Raw genomic sequence first — 16,971 nt, 5'->3', positions numbered from 1 at the left:
CATATAGTCTAGTTTTATAAACCATGTACTAGATTTCAGTTTTCTAAAGAGTGTGATCTAATACCTAAATATCTTTAAATATTAGTGAACTTGAATATGCTAGTGAAGGGCCTGTCAATACACTTTCCCTACCAATGCATGGGTAATGGCTCAACCTCTGTTTAAGGTCGTTTGCGAGAGTGGAAAGACATTTTCAACTCAAAATGATGCTTAGAATGAGATATTCAAAGCTTATAAAATTGTGTTTTTTGTTACAAACTCAAATGTACCTTTTAGTAATCCATAAACTTTGTTGGATTGTTTGCTGAATATTTATAAAAATGTTGCTTTTCTTTTATTTATTCAATTGTAAAGTTACTTTTAATTTCGTGCCAAGCTATCCCATCTGTAGTTTCAAAATACAACAAAGCATTTATGAAAGAGTGGTACTTACGTTTTCAAGCAATTGGAATATCTTTTATAATACATGACTCAGAGATGAACTCCTTTGAGCAATTGTGAGAGGAATTTGACCTCAACACACACCAGTGTTGGAGGCATGTTCAATGAAAGCACAGCCTCTCACAAACTCTGAATTTACTGCCAAGTCCACTTGCTCATTAAGGGATCTGGCACTATCTGAAATGCCTGAGCTCTTACACTGGAGTGACTTTGGGGCTCTTTGAAACTCTTTTGGAAGATAATCCCTCTCGCCCTCTTTGTCTCTCTCTGAAGGAAAATTGATAGTCAGAACTGGGAAGGAATACTCCGATTCTGACTGGGCTGAACTTTTGGACTCACACAATAGGTGCTTCATCGGATAGTGGATACAACACTCCTATCCAAACCAAGCCGATGGGATGCTGGCAATATCTGTGGTGGCGTCTAATGAACAAATTATCTATCATCTCATGGATAATTTGGACACATTGAAAGGGCTTTAGTCCCCTTTCACTGTACGCCCACCATGAGCTAGTAATGGCTCCAATTCTGTTTTTTCTGGTGCCTTGGTCACACTAAGCAGGGGAGGAGGCTTACATAAGTTTTTGAGTCCTTGCTTCCTATTCTTTTTCTTTCCATTAGAAGACAACAACAGGGAAATCACCATGTTATGGTTTATGATAATCTGTCCGGTTTAGTATACTGATACCAATGGCTGACATACTTTTTAGCATCTGTATTGACAGCTTGTACTCTGTTCCATTGCAGGACTAATTAGTGTTTAGACACTGAATCTGGATGCACCCTTTTATAGGTATGTGTGGAATGTGTGGGAGCCATTTTCTTTCTATTTCAGTTTCCTTGAAAGAGTGCCACTCATCCTATGTACCATATAAAATTGTACAATAAAAAATGCTTTCAAAAATAAAGAATATATTGTATACCATTTTAAGTAATAACAACGTTCTTTCAGACGTTAATGTGTTTAGTCAATTTTCAACAAATGAATGCTAACTTGTTTATGTTAATTATGAGTATTTAAAATAATTCACATTTTTAATTCAATTATCATCAAAGTGGAAATATTTGAAATTTCTAACCAAAAGGTTTAAAAATAATTTAGGACTAAATGACATGTACTACTATGCAAAAGTTCTACCTTCCTAGCAAGATCAATATTGTCTACCCTAAACAAGTTGGATTTTATTTTAATCCCCATCGGGTTAAAAAAAAACTCCACAATGTACACCTGGGGTGGTTGGGCTACAAAACCAGAGATTATAGAACCTGTCAGTTTCTGGACCATTAGGCAGGATGCTCGTCATGTTCAGAGAGACATGTACCAACGAATCCAGCTGGCAGGAACTTGTATTACTGTAGAGTTTAAGTCAGGATGATTCCTCAGCAGCAACATCCATCCTTACCACACAAATAAAAGCTGTAATGTTTAGTAATACATGTAGATGGGTTACTGTGTCGTTTTGAGAGAGGATATTGAGACATTTTGGATAGCAAAATAGGTTCCACATGCCATGGCCAAAATTCAGGCCTTTGTGAAGGGATACAAATACAGAGTACACTTACAGGGTGTAAAAACCGCATGACACCTGAACTAAAGAAAGAGGATAATGTGAATTATTTTTCCTGGTATGTCCCCTTCACCACCCCTCACCCGGAATCTGGCCTTCTCTGTTTGTAGCCCATGTTAAGAAGTAAGTCAACAGAGATTGGGTCAAGCAGTCTTTCATTTGGGTTTACGTCTGGAAGCTCAGAACAGGGGGAGGTTCAGAGACAAGAAGAAGAGGGCGGGCCCTTTAAATTGGGCATCACAGCAGACCCCGTGAAAAAAATGGAAGCGTGTATAATAGAGCTGCCCGACTAAACTGGGGGCAGAGATCTGAGAAGAGTTGTATCCCATTGGATGGATGAAGACGCCAAAGAGGAGACTGAACAGAAATACGGAGATGCTGTAGGAAGAGGCATCCTTATAACAGCAGAAGATTGCCTGGAGGCCACCGTCCAGACAAGATGCCCCCCGCGGTCCAGGAGGAGCATGGCTAGCCCTACCATGCTCGGTTGCTGGAAAGATCTGGGAGATGTGAATATGGAGGTCCAGAACGCAGGAGGTGGCTGGGCCAGGGCAACTCTCCTCTGGAAACAGTCAGTAAATATAGAAAAGCAATTTACGTTCAGCAGTTTGGAAAAAAAATATACATCGGTTATTCTGAATATCCTCACCTCTCTAGGAAAGAGGTCACACCTCTGGTCAACGTGCCTAAGAGTTCACCAAATTCCTCTTGGGGAATACGTTTTTTCAGACCAACAATTGTTTGTATTTGAGAAAACTTTTTTCACTTGGTGACATGATAGGAAAGTAAACCTAAGATGGTTGTCTTCCCTCACAAACCCTTCCCCAAAAATACTAATAGAAAAATACTGAACACTGGCCTGTGGCAATTTCTTTTTTTTTCTTTGAGGGGTGAATATTATTCCTGGTGGCCTTCCTTTACATATCTGGAAGAAGAGAAGAGAGAATTATTCTGGAACACAGAATAAACAGCAAGAATAAATTAAAGACAACATTCTCAATAATACTAACTGTGTCAGCTGTTATCAATCCTGTGATTTCAACAAAGAATGTTGAGAGATATCAGAAGCATGACTGGTGCTCAAACCTTTCCAACACTTTGCTACCTGCCTTCTCCCTTCCACCCCTTTGACAGCTGCTTTTCCTTCTACATTTGACATTACTTTAAGGTTTAACCAGATTTTTTGGTTAAAATAATATAGTACATAGAATAAAAGACGTTATTGTGAAAAAAATGTTTCAAAAGCCGTTTTCACAAAAGATGTTTTGGGAAACGATGTTATCACAAGAAACCTTCACAAATGCAGCCCCTGAAGTGTAATTAGGGAAAGGTTTGCTCTAGTATATGTGGAAACACAGTCAACTGAAATATATTTATATGTGCCTGAAGAGACTCTGAATGGTGAGTAAGAATTAGACTAGGAACCTGGGACCCTCTCTGTGAGTAAGAATGCCTTTTTTCAGCAGTGGCATACGCATGTACCCATAACGGCAATAATTCATGTTGCATGCCAGGACTGAAATCACACCAAATAAACTCGGTAATTGAGGAGATGGAAATGAAGTGGAGGGAGGTGGGAACTTGGAATCCATGGACCGAAAAATCACAATCCACATTTTAAAAACTGACAAAATCATATCCTGGCAATGCCTGTGGGATATGAGTCGGATCGGTATAGGGCCTAGATATATTAAGGAAGTGCAATCGATATATATTATATTCTAACAGCAAACATAGTGTAGTCAACACATTGGTAGGCGAGTGCAGGGTAAAGAAGCAAGTTCTTTATTAAGATATGCAGTAAGACAAGAACAGACTGTTCTCTGCAGCAATAACCAGTCAACTGCCACAGAACCGAATAGAGAAGCATAAGATAACAAATAACACTGTAAAGAAGCCATTCTAAACATTAGGCATTCTAGCAACCAGTTCTAGAAAAACTAGAGCGTTAACAATGTATTAACAATGTATTACACATCTTCTTCCTTTCTTTCAAAAGAAACGAGAGAAAATAAAAACAACAATTTACCAAAAGAAAAAACAAGTATAAAATAGAAACTAACAAACAAAATCCTGTAAATAAGCAGGTGCTCTGCGAAGTCTTTGAGGACGTACATTAGTCAAACCACCTTCCGACATATTCTGGACTAGGTTTTGAGAAAACGGAGCATCCCCAGCGCCTGAGAGATTGACGTCACTTTGAGGCAAACGCTTCACCTGAGACTGAGTGGCCAATAAATAACCACTTGTAGAGGAAGAAGGAGAATCAGTATTATCCCTTGAAATATCACTCCTTCCTAACTTCCCACACTTAAGACATTCTTGCTTAGCAGCAAAAAAAATTTTGAGTCAGAAGAGTGACCAGACCTACCACACCTATTACACAGTTTCGAATTGTAAACTCTAGGAGGATTTTGAGGTTTAACAGAGACAAACTTTTTGATGAACTTTTTGTTTTTGACAACAGCAACATCACTTTGATCAGAACTTTGATCATGATCCTGAAGTCCATCTAATGAGTCGTGCACAGCTACTTCATTTACGTCACTATTGACTGATCTCCTCTCAAGTTCCTTCATGCAGCCCTCAGACTGTTCGACTATTTTGGCTAAGTCAATTGCTGTTTGCAGATTCGGATTTTTTGCAGCCCACAAACGTTCTTGTATTTTTTTGTTATTGCACTGGACAATAAGCTGGTCTCTGATAAGGTCATCGGTCATATTCCCAAAATTACACTTTACTGAGAGCTCCCTAAGTCTTGAAACAAAGTCATCTATAGACTCACCAACCTTTTGGTTTTTCGTCTAAAATTTGTACCTATTCATAACTAGGTTTTCTTCTTTTGAATACCTGATCTCGAGGCGTGAAACTGCTTCCTTATATTCATCTAAAGGAGCTTGTGACCCAGCTGGTAGGACCTGAGGTAAGTACTTGAAAACTCGCTGCCCCTCTTTCCCTAAAGAGCTTAATAAAAGTGCTTTTTTCCGCTTGGCTGAGAACTCTTGTGCATCAAGTGCGTCTAGGTAATTTTCGAACATGGGAAACCAGTCCTCCCAAGATATGCTAGGTTGTCCCGGGTTAACGAGAATGCTGGGCGGAAGCACCACTGAGCAATTTTGGGAAGTACTTTGCACTGACATATCAACAGCAGTCTGTAAATAAACACACAATAGATTGGCTATGTAAGACTGGGAGAATAAAAAGAGAACAGTATTAATTCAGCAAATAATAAAAACGGTAAAAGATATGCGTATCGTCAATGAGTTCAAATACTTTAACACAAGCAGTTATAGAACACACAAACAGCGTGTGTATCGCTGATGCACAAGACGTTATGAGACACACAAACAGCGTGTGTATCGCTGATGCACAAGTCGTTATGAGACACACAAACAGTGTGTGTATCGCTGATGTAAGCTTCGTGCGCCACTTTGCTGCAACACGCAAAAACGTGCGTATTGTTTAAAATGTATAATCCTTACCAAAAGGGGTGTCAGACACACAGTTAACGTGTGTGTCGCTGAGGCAGGTTTTCGATTTCCTTTTCCTGTGTGAAGTAGATCCCAGTGACTTGTGAAAACAAGGAAAAACTTCTGCAAACCAAGAAATAAAGTTAATGTACGTGCACCATGTAATCGGTTAACGGTTGCTATAGAAACCGATCGGTGAGGTTAAATTGCTGGAGGCTGATTTTCTGTGACTGAAAGCTTTCTTGAACAAAATGGTCTCCCTTGTAACCAGAAGACAGATCTGGACGTGGATTGGATAAAACCAGAACACACCTGTGACGTAGACACGCAGTTGAAGACCGATTGGCCAAGACTGCGTGAACAAACGTTGTACGTCAGCAAATTACAAAGGACTTGCGTTGTTCAAGCTGATTGGAGGTTTGCGCAGCATCACTCGAAGCTCCACCAACTCCCTTGAACGTTCTAAGATGTCACCAAATGCACGGAGGAGAGCAGTGAGAACAGAACGGTTGAAACCAAAGCTACAGTTGAGCACAACGCAGATCAGACGAGGCTTCAAAGCAAAGTAAGTGACGATGCTCACAACAGACAATCTTCGATTAATTCAGGAAGTGTGATGATATAAATAACATGTCCGTAAGTTGAAAAACGTAGCCATGTACTGAATTCCTTGGCTGAACATTAAAATGCACTCATCCACAGTAAACTTGTTCACGCAGACAAGGGAAATTGAAAGTCAATGATACGCCTCACCTCTCATTGGATACTTCCGACCAATTTTCAAATGGGAGGTTGTGATAGAATGTCAGCCTCAGTTTTGTCTGTTCTTGTCGATATCCGCAAAAGTGGAGACACGCGTTGAGTTCAGGACATCGTCGCCAAAAAGTTGTAGTAAACACATTGGTAGGCGAGTGCAGGGTAAAGAAGCAAGTTCTTTATTAAGATATGCAGTAAGACAAGAACAGACTGTTCTCTGCAGCAATAACCAGTCAACTGCCATAGAACCGAATAGAGAAGCATAAGATAACAAAGAACACTGTAAAGAAGGCATTCTAAACATTAGGCCTTCTAGCAACCAGTTCTAGAAAGATTAGAGCGTTAACAATGTATTAACAATGTACTACACATAGCATTAATAGGAGAGTGCTCTGAACAAATAAAGATCCAGTGAGGCATTAGACAAGGGTGTCCATGCTCCCCACTATTATTTACCTTATATATAGACCCTATAATACGTAAACTGGAAAATAATTCTGGTATTATGCTGATGGAATATTACGGGTGGGATACAAATGTGTTGGCTTATGCTGATGACTACAATGTGCGGGCCAATAGCATTCGAGTACCTAGTAACACTGTGTATTTAGGAATTATGATCTCAGTGGAGATTGATTTGTTATTAGGAAGTAATCTGTCTGCTTTGATTGGAAAAGCATGTAAAGACTTTTTGGGGATGGATATTTTGCGTATGACCATAATAGGCATGGATAATGTCGTTAAGAAGATGCTTCTTCCCAAAGTAATATAACTTTTCAGAGGCAATACCACTTGAATTTGGAAATAACTGGTATATTAATGGAGGAAATGGTAACTAGATGTATTTGGGCCTATTTAACAACTAGAAGGGCTCTTACGTTTTTGACACTATCTAAAAAAGAGGGAATGGGCTGTCCCAAATCTAAAAATTTACTATTGGGCCACAGTATTGCAATGTCCGTTCAATTTTATTGAGAACAACAAGGGGAAGGGCCATGGAATGTAAGAATACCTTCGATTTTAGAATTACTTCTTGGTATAGAGGCAAGAGAGTGTCTGTTATGGCAGATAGAACCTAGCTATTTAAATAAAATAAGGTTTAAGACTATACAGGGCACTCAGAAAATGTGGATAACATTGCGACGGAAACTTGGAATAGGGAGGTATCATTTTTACACGCCGACATTTGACAATCACTGTCTACCTGGAATATTTGGGGATTCCCATATGTCAGGATGAAAAAACAAGGGTGTATGTAGACTTTTTTAAATCACTTTGAGGAATTAAATTCGAAGTTTGAACTTAGTCAAAGAGACTTTTTTAAATATCTGCAAGTTCGAGATTTCTTAATTAAGAAGAGAGGGGCCCACAGGGGTTTTCTAGAATAGATCTCATGGATTTATTGGTAAAGGGGATAAAATTAAAGATAGGTCAGGTATATGGGGCATTTAATTCTTATGCGAGTGACGAACTAGAAAAACAAAAGTTAAAATGGCAGGGGAAATTGGGGATTACAGACAATTTATTCCTGGAATCACTGAAAATATCTCACTCCAAATTAATGTCAGCTAATTTATTGGTGCAACATCATAAAACTATTTTTTATTTATACTAAGCTCCTAGGAAGATCATTAAATGGGGGAGAGATACACGTATTATATGTCCCTGGTACCAATATTTGGGTGATGAACTGATACACATGTTTTGGACCTGCCCGGTGTCAGGGGTCATTCAATCTGAGGTAAATACATTTCTTGAGAATAGTCTTAAATTAAGGAACCCCTTACTCCCCAGCTCATTTTGTTGGTTGTTCATCGAGCGGAAGTCCCGTATCTATGGTAGTATTTCTATTATGTATAGTTTCTGCCTAGCGGGATCAATTCCCATCCACTTTTCAGCAATGGCTAGCCCGATTTTTAGCAATTTATAATTTAGACCGTTCACTTTATGCTAATAAGGGGGGATGTCAAAGCAAAAGGAAAACAGATATGGGCTCCCCTTATGGATGGGATTATAGATCAGCAAACATGAAGAAATGCGATTAGAAGGGAGCTAATGGAGAATGAATATTAGAGTGATGGATAGATCTTAAAAAACAAAGAACACTGAGTTATAATATGAAGGGAGCAAACTTGTTTTGCGTCTTTCTTGGTCTACTACGCTTTGTTTTTTTCCTTTTTGTCTAATATGTTGCAACACATGTAAATTATGTATATATTAAGATCAGCTGGACTACAAATATGAACTACGTTTTGTTAATGCTGTGTTTCATTGCTATGTATAATGAAGGAAGCTTTTGTTGGACTCTCTCTGTGTAAGGGGGGAAGGTGAAAATGATAAACCTTTTTAATAACAATTATTGAAAAATAAAAAAGGAAATTGAGGAGATGGAAATGGAGAGGAGGAATGTTGAGAACTTGTTATCCATGGGCTGAAAAAAATCACAATTCATATTTTCAAAACTGACAAAATCACAGGAACCCACATTAGAATTAGGGATTTGAATGATAACATAATGTGTTTCTAATATGAATATGAGTTTACCATTACATATCGTAACATTCATTCTCTGTATTATTTTTTGCTCAACGAGCACACGGAACATACAGCCAGATTCATGAAGGGAAAATCGGCACGCAAAGGGCCAGATTCTCCGAATCTGGCCCTTTGCGAGCGCTTTTTTTGCATTTGGGATTCATCATCCCAAATCCTGAACCATTTTAGAATTGCGAAATCGCAATTTTTGGCCGCTATTTACCACGAACTCTGACTTCGTGGTAAATAGCGAAAACTTAGAAAAATGCACTTTAGTGCCTTTTTCTAAGTTGGATGTTACACACACAAATGACCTTTGGACATGTGTGTGCGCAACAACAGTGTAAATCACCATTTCAGGGGTGCTACAGGGTGTCCTTTGGACAGCCTGGCACCCTTGAAATCGCTTCCTTATTTGCGATTCGCTAATTGCTAATCGCAAATAAGGATTGACTCCCCATTCATTCCTATGGGCCTTTGGCCCATAGGAATGAATGGGGAGTCATTCCTTATTTGCGATTAGCAATTAGCGAATCGCAAATAGGCAAGATGTAGAAATCGCTATAAATTTTGCGATTTTTACATGCATCCCGTTTTTCGAGTCTTTAATAGCGATTCCTTAATAATCGCTATTAAGGACTCGCAAAAGAGGAGCATGAGGAATCTGGGGGATAATTAAATATTTGTCTTTCAATCAGAGGCCCTTTATCAGTGCAGACCTCTAGGCGTCTTTCACTCTGATAAATGGTGCTGTTTCTTCCCCATTCAATAATGCAGGAATGCAGAAGAGTGAGGCTAGTGCACTCACATTCATATAGATGGGCAGAAGAGGCGGGTGTTATTTAAACGTATTGAGTTCCTTTCTCTTTATGGTAAACCTGCCATTTGGTGGCATACATTTGGCACAAATATTACCATAAAAATAAATAGTAACTGTAACACAGATGCCAGTCTGCTTGGAGAAACAGACGTGTCAGTGTTCCCATTCGTGGATGAAGTGGCACTGAAACAAAGTAATATGGAAGGGGGAGCGGGTCAGAAAGATGAGGACCCTCCCTTCCCTTTGTAGTTTTTAGTCTGTAATTCAAAAAAAGTAAATGCACATTAGGGTGCAGTGATTGTAGTGTCAGACCTGCTTGTGCTTCACGGGTATTGGCAAGTGTCAAACTCAAGAGTTAGGTTCGATATGTTATGTCACTTTTAAAACATTTTTTTAACACAGTCTAACTTTTTACCTCTCGTCAGTATCTTTGCGCTTGAGTTTATGAGCAGTACTCAAGAAAAGTGTTTTTATAAAATGCTACAATATAAACGTGAGCTAAAGTGGAATGCAAGAGAGAACAACCGAGGCTCCCCTACATCTCCTATAGCAATAAGTCATCCTTCCCTCGGTCTAAACTGCATTTGTGTCTCCTCTCCTCTCCCCCATGGTGGCCTACTTTCAGGGTCACCGTTTGAAGGGACCTTCCGGTTATCGCACTTTTCTCTTAAGTGCTCTATCATGAGACTCGTATATAGGGGGACTGAATGTTTGTCCTTTTTTCATGGAAAGTTAGAATACAGGGCACACGAACAGTATTAAAAATGTTCTCTTTCAAAACGATTTGACTTTAAACAAAGGCGATCTTTCCTGAAAGCAGCACATTTGGCGACGCTGATATTCGGAATGCTGGCTCTGTGGCCCGGGATTGTCTCTGCAGCTTTGTTTTCTCAGGCCAGCATCTGCTTATGACAGGCTCTTCTCCTTCCTTTGAAAACGACCTCGACGTGTCTGACTGTGAACTTCACCTTTTCTGAAGCTCTGGTGGTGTCAAAACAAACCGATTGTCAATACAGAAGCACCTGCCTCATCAAATACAACGCAAGCGATCTGTCATAGCCTTAACAATGCAAATAGTAGCAAAATTACCAAAATGACGAGTTGTCAGGGAAAGGCTAGTTAGGGATGGGCATAACTCTATAATGAGCCTGTATGCCTTAACTTACAATTTTTGGTTACTTTTTAGAAAATACCAATTGCGCTCGAATTACTCACGTCAATATGGGTTGAAGAGTACTGTGACAACTAGCTGGACGAGGTTGGCACACAATATAACACTAAGCTTAAATATAAATATATATCATAGTTAATTAAATGTTTTTCCTGAAAACGCCTTACATTTGGTTTCGCATGACCTTGGGTAAAAGAAAAGTCACCTGAACCCACCTCCCCTGCAGGATCTCTCTCTCCGTCTAAAATTCGTTTTATCATCATAGTTGTGTTTGCAATGTTACAGGATTAGATTTTGAATGCAAGCCACTCTAAAATAGGTATGAATACAATACCTTATCTCCCCCAGAAAAGCTTCAGTTCCACCAATTTCAAACTTTCACCCTAAATATCTCTGGAAGGGGGTGAACCACATTTAAACTCTGCAAAGAAAAACACATAGATAACCAGTCTGTTTTCAGACTTGGCCTTCCTCCTAGCACATTTGGTGTGTGTGTACAAGGGAGTGGTTCCAGGTCCCCAATGACAGACGCTAACGAGAAAAGCTTTGCAAGAAATGGAGATAATATCCCACATTATGGATTCCAAAATGGGGACTTAGGGCCATATTATCAAGACCGGCGATAAACATTATCGCCGCTTTAGCGGCAGGAAACTGCAGCTAAAGCGGCGATAAAGGGCTTGATAATAGGCCCTTGTGAATTCCCATAGAAGCCCATGTTGTGGTGTTAACTTGGGCTTCTATGGGAATTCACAATAGCATATTATCAAGCCCATTATCGCCGTTTTAGAGGCAGTTTCCTGCCGCTAAAGCGGCGATAATTTTATCGCCGGTCTTGATAATATGGCCCCATTCTCCTAAAGAGGCAGAGATGGAACTTCCAATACATGAACAAAGGCACATTTTTATAGCTCATCAGTAATAAAGTAGATACAGGGGGCCTCATTTATGAAAAGTGACACATCGCAGTGTGAAAACAGCGTGCATCACTTTTCATTGCGCCCTCCTTGAGACACCAATGATGCTTCATATTTACAGTATGACGCATCATGTCGCAAGGAGTTACAGATACGTCAGTATTTCTGACGTATCTGTGGGCACTAAAATGACGAATTACACATGGGCAAGTCCCATGTGAGATGTGCCTGCATCAGTCTCATGCCTGCCATGAGGCAGGCGTAAGATATTGACGCATTTGCATCCTAGAAGTGGTGCAGTGAAATCTTATAGATTTCACGGCGTCACTTCTACAACCCTTTCTTGCATTGGAACACGCCCCTGGCGCAGGTATAATGTGGCTAAGGGGTTTACAAAGTGACGCATCTACATAGATGCGTCACTTTGTAAATATGGTACAACAAGGCTCATTTTTTACGCCGCTGGTGCGTCATAAAAAGTGTCGCACTGGCGGCGCAAAAGTGCTGCAAGGGCTCATAAATAAGCCCCGTAATCTTTTGTGTTAAATGCTGCACGTTCAAAATGGTTAGACATAAAACCTCCCTTAAAAGATTGAAAATTGCGAAGTGTTTTGCTAATTAAGAGAGGGAGAATCTTCCTTTGCCATGCAATGTTCTGAAAGATCAGTGTCAAGATTAGGAAAGAGGTGTAAGTTCCTGGTTTGAACAGATGCACATATTTATTGGTTGCATCCATATGTAAGAAAACGTGCTCTCTTCAGTTCATGTGCTCTTTATTAGCATTTGCGTATTCTTATGAGAGAGTGCAGAAGTAAGAAATTGGATTAATATTTAGGGTGGGTGACAACCCACCTTTAGAAATATTCACACCCTTTGTTAGAATGAACCCTTAAAGTCAGTAAATCAACCTCAGCTCAACCCACTGATAGTTATGGAACCGAGCAGACAGGCATAAGATAGTGCAATGTGTAAAGTATTTAGGCAGACCAAAAACAGTAAGAAAGTCAAAATGCAAAATAATAAAAATCCCAAATCAAGCTGAAACAATAAAATGAAATGTAATAAACAAATTGAGACCAAAATGTCAAAAATCCAAGAGGGGGAACCAGAGATATGAATTTTAAAATGTTTCAATCGGAATAGTGCCAAAGAGCACAAAGTGTCAATGAAAGTCAATGGTCGTGGCAGACCAGGACCTAGGCGCAATTTTAAAATGGTTGCCAAAGAGTGTGGGTCAGATACGCTAGCCAGGTTCATCCTGGTCAAGTATGTTGTTGGGGAGGGATATCTGTCACAACAGAAACGGACTTCCTTCCCTACTTACACAGTGATGTGCCTGCCCAATTTATATGTGGGTAGACTATACGTTTGGCTATGATGGTGACTACTCCATCAGCACCGTAGTCAAACTTCTCCAACAGACCGACAGAGTAAGTGCCGTCAAAGAATTAGCTAAATGTCCATCCGCCCTACTAGGATGGGCGGACATATAGTATTTTTTTATTGATAATCACTGCCAGGCAAAACCTGGTGGTACTGGACAGTAGAAAGCAAAACTTCCCCCTCACCATGGACGCTGACTCCCATGGCGAGCGTAGCGCTATCTTTTTTTTTTTCAAAAATAAAATTCAGCTTCAGGATTTTCTTATTGAAAATAAAAAAAAACATTTATGTGCATGGCTCCGGCATGTTGACAGAGTCCTTCGCCAAACTGCGAAAAGCATTGACAGGAACCACTACTATGGCAGTTCCTGCCATGGTTTATAAAGGACAACCAGTGGCTGTAAAGAAACAGGCTGCCTGCTGATAACTAAATCAGGTCCAAAGTCCTTTAGGTCTTAATCCACCACAAGAATACCCTTCCTAAGCCCCCCCAGGATCGCAGGGGAGGCATTCTGAGACCGATACCCTGTGGGGTATCAGGCAGAGGCCAACATCTCAGTCCAGTCCAGATCTAGTTGCCACTAGTTAGCTGGGCAGTTGCAGGAAAGTCATCTTGTAGCTTGTGGCCACACAGGAGGTCAGCCAACTGACCCTTGGAGTCTACTTCGTTGTCCTCAGTACAAGAGGAAGCAGGCCCACTCCTTCAAGACTCCTCTCAGGTCACAGACAGCATGTCCAGTCCTCGTTTGTGCTTCCTAAGGAACATCAGTGTTCTGAGGTAGGTGCTTGAAGATGTTAAATGTATGCCTGACACAATCTTGTAGGTGGGAATTTTCTAAAAGTTACTTTGCTTTAATATTTGTTGAAAATCTAACTTCACCAATGATTTAGATTTTGAATATTGATTAAAACAATTGTTTAATTATTTTTACGATCTAGTCCAAGTCCCAAGTTAAAGTATAAGGATTTTAATCTGTACTCTGGTTTTCTACACAGGACAGATAGGCCTTGCACAGTGAAAAATAGTTTCTGTGTGCTAGTTATTGTAATGACATATTAACATAAAATGTCTACATTTCCTACTTTCAAGTACCATGCACCCTGCCTTATGGGCTATAACACCGGTATAGTGGTGACTTATAAATGTTATCAAATATTACAGATCTCACAAAGAGAGTAGGAACTATGCTCAGTGCTGTACACCACAGCCTACTTGAAAGCTTGAAAAAATCCCACTAGTGACTATTAATTTCCTCACGAGGGATAAAAAAGGACAGATAAAGGTGAAGCTCAATTACAAACCAGAGTCTAAAAACAAGCCCACTGGCTAGGTAAAGACTGCCCTCACCCACTAAATCGTGGCATGCTTCATCATTGGGCTGCAGCAGACACCCCAGTGCAAACCAACACTCAGTGGGGAGTGCTGAAAGAAGAGAAAAAAGTATTCCAAATGAGGGATTCCAAAAATGCAGAGAAAAGAGAATAATAAAAGTGTCTAAGTGGTAACCTTTATACTTATTTTATTCGTGGTCCCACTTGACAGGGTTAGAAATAAAGGTTGGGTGTGCAGGAGAACTTACCTCTCCAACACCCCTAATGCTCCTACCGACATGTTTCAGCCAATCATCCTAGCCTTATTGGGTCTCTGTCCTTTCTCAGGGTCCTGATCCCTCTAGTTATTCTTTGAAATTGTCAATACTTTGGCTTTAGTCAGCAATTTAAACAATACATTTTAGCCTTACTTGGTTCTTGTAATGTAACCACACTCGTCTTTCTTACCTGGTTGAGACAAAAGTAACAACATCAAAAACACCCTTTGATTACATGTATCTGGCACTTTTCTCTCTGTCATGTTAAATCACCAGCTACAAGATACCCCTGTGAGAATATAGGCCTTTCTGCCCTTCAAATTCCAACAAGGAGAATATACCCAACACCAAGTGATGAACTCTCTGTTAAAAATCAATCACACATTAGTCACAAAATGTTAAAGGTTTCCATAGTCACTCTTCCCCGAGTTACATTAGTATTGCTCTCCATTCGGGCCCCTTAACTCTGTTCTGATTTTCATCTTTTTAGTTTCCATGTTCTACTTATTGTACTATTTGTCTCAACTAATTTCTGTTATTAGTTTGTATTGCATTGTTGTTTCATTTTTCATTTTTCATCTGCAATTATTAATTTAAAAGCATGAGGAATATTACGTCAGTCTATGTATGATATACATATAGCCAGTGTAAATATTCACTATTCATTCTATTTTTTCTTTAAGATTTTTCTACACTGTATTTCTAGATCCCCACGCCAACACAAATCAGTTTTTTCTTTTGTTGATTTCTGAGTGAAGCTGACTGTATCTTGTTTTGCTTTTCCCCAACTTCCCCCTTCTTTCAGCCAAATTGTATGTGTTGTATCCTTTCATCGCTCATTGTTTTTCTTTCATTGTTCATGCCCTCTTTCATACTTTAATCACTTGACGTCCTTGCTTCTACTCTAATATACTTTCCCCTTCATTTTTCCTTTAATTGCAGTTTGCATTTGTTTTCTTTTCTCTTGGGTGTGTGTTTTCTTTCTCTATCCCTTTTGTGACACACTCCTATTCCTTTAATCACTTTTTCCCTTCCCCTTTCTTTCTTGTTTTAGTTACCTAAACCCCTGTTTTCACAAAAGACAGATACTACTCCTGTGTGCTGATACAGGGACACACACATACCTCATGATGCTGTCAAACAGTGACTATACAGGAGTACTTTGCACACAAGTTGTGTTCGGTCAGTGGTAATTATTGAGAGCAAAACACATGCTCCCATATAAATGACACTGCTTTCCTGGTCCAGTTTAAAGACAAATTAGGTTTTTGGCCCCACCAGGGCCCCTCTGTCAACCCCCACAACCAGCTAGTGGATGAGATTTTTAAAATAAAATTGTGAAGGTTCGTCAAATGGCACCAAAGTTATAAGCTAACGACAAAATGCTTTTATATGGAAACGTGGTCCTAAATATAACTTACCAGTGGCAAAAGATAGATAGATAGATAGATGGATAGATAGATAGATGGATGGATGGATGGATGGATAGATAGATAGATAGATAGATAGATAGATAGATAGATAGATAGATAGATAGATAGATAGATAGATAGATAGATAGATAGATAGATAGATAGATAGATAGATAGATAGATAGATAGATAGATAGATAGATAGATAGATAGATAGATAGATAGATAGATAGATAGATAGATAGATAGATAGATAGATAGATAGATAGATAGATAGATAGATAGATAGATAGATAGATAGATAGATAGATAGATATGTTAAGTGAGTGCGGTTGGGGTGGCAGTTAAGGCTTGATATCTTTCCAGGTTTTGTGCTGTAACCAATTTTACATCCAGTAAACTATAACTCTCCATTACCTTTATCTTTATCAAGGAAATTAATTTGCTTCACTTAGCTCCCCCAACTTGCCCAATGTCAAGTTGGTATAGTCATCCCCCCTGCCTTGCCCAAATGTACAGGTTGTTGTTTAACCTCTTCTTCCCTCCCACTACGCACAAGGTCCAAGGTGTTAGCATGTAGTGCCCAAAACTATCCAACCCTTCACAATGGAGGTGATATGCTCATACCCTGCCTAGCCCGAGGTCGGGGAAAGAATAATAATATCCACCCATCTGCCGTGCTCAACCACAAGGGAATATTTTAACAACTCACCTTGCACAAGTGCAGGGGAGGTATTTTTCAGTCCACTGCCATACCGTGCCTAAGTATGGGGGTGAAAAAATGAAAATATGCCTCATCAATATCTCATACGTAAGGAAAAATTGTTGATTGTTTTTGTATGTTTTTCATGCAGGGACTAATGCATCTATTTTATACATTACAGAGTTTTATTGGTAAAACTATATTTT

The sequence above is a fragment of the Lissotriton helveticus genome, chromosome 6, assembly GCF_964261635.1.
Source record: "Lissotriton helveticus chromosome 6, aLisHel1.1, whole genome shotgun sequence".
Lineage (NCBI taxonomy): Eukaryota > Metazoa > Chordata > Amphibia > Caudata > Salamandridae > Lissotriton > Lissotriton helveticus.
Note: the sequence above shows the minus strand (reverse complement) of the source record.